A 1,170-nucleotide genomic window follows, 5' to 3' on the forward strand; every position below is an offset into this window, starting at 1 on the left:
ATGAACTTCTACAACATAGTTTCCACATTTTATTAGTGCACTACAATTTAGTTAATTAATTCCTTCTTTTTAACAGTGGATTCATTTTCTTTTCTTTCTTTTTTTTTTTTTTGCTATTATTTACTTCTTAATATTATGAACATCTGTGTTGAGAAATCTTTGCATGTATTTCTGGACATTCCTTAGAATAAATTCACATGGCCATATGCATAGTAAGTTCTTCATTAAACTTTTTCCAATTTTTTATTACATGTAACATTTAAGTAAACGTGTTTATGCATTCCTTTGTATAGAATAAACTTCTAGAAGTAGAATTGCTGGGTATAGGGCATGCCTGTTTAAGGATATACATTGCCAAACTGCTCTGCAGAAGGTTATTTAAATTTATACCAAGGCAGCTCTTCCACACACACTGGATATTCCTGTCACCTCAATTATGAGAGGAATGTTTTATTTTTATGTTTGTTGGCTACCTGTATTCATATTTTCTTGATTTGCCTCTTCATATGCAATGATTTAGGATTTTTTTTTTTTTAGACAGAATCTCACTCTGTCACCAGGCTAGAGTACAGTGGCACGATCTCAGCTCACTGCAACCTCCGCCTCCCTGGTTCAAGCAATTCTCCTGCCTCAGTCTCCCAAGTAGCTGGGACCACAGATGCACACCACCACGCCCGGCTAATTTTTGTATTTTTAGTAGAGACGGGGTTTCACCATGTTGGCCAGGCTGGTCTCGATCTCTTGACCTCATGATCTGCCCGCCTTGGCCTCCCAAAGTGCTGGGATTACAGGCATGAGCCACTGCGCCTGGCTGATTCAGGATTTTTAAACTCTGCTTTCAGGAGTAACTAGGTATATAAGGGCATGCCTCATTAGTCAGTAATTTTTATTTTTTCAATGACATTTTCTTTAACTTTTTGACATTAAGAAAAAAAATCCAGGCCACGGTGAATGCATTTTGGTTGGAAACACTCATTGTTCACTGTTTTGAAGATTTGCTGCCAATTTTCTTTATCAGTGACCTGCCACAAGTTAGTTAAGTAGCATGACCTGAGAGGCGCTATTGTGTGGTTATACTAGTTAAGTAAAAGGGGTTTGGAGCCAGACTTTTGGGTTTAGCTCCTAGCCCTACCACTTAGTTGTGTGACATCAGAAAAATTACTTAAAAAT

Source organism: Theropithecus gelada, chromosome 5 (genome assembly GCF_003255815.1).
Source record: "Theropithecus gelada isolate Dixy chromosome 5, Tgel_1.0, whole genome shotgun sequence".
Classification (NCBI taxonomy): Eukaryota; Metazoa; Chordata; class Mammalia; order Primates; family Cercopithecidae; genus Theropithecus; species Theropithecus gelada.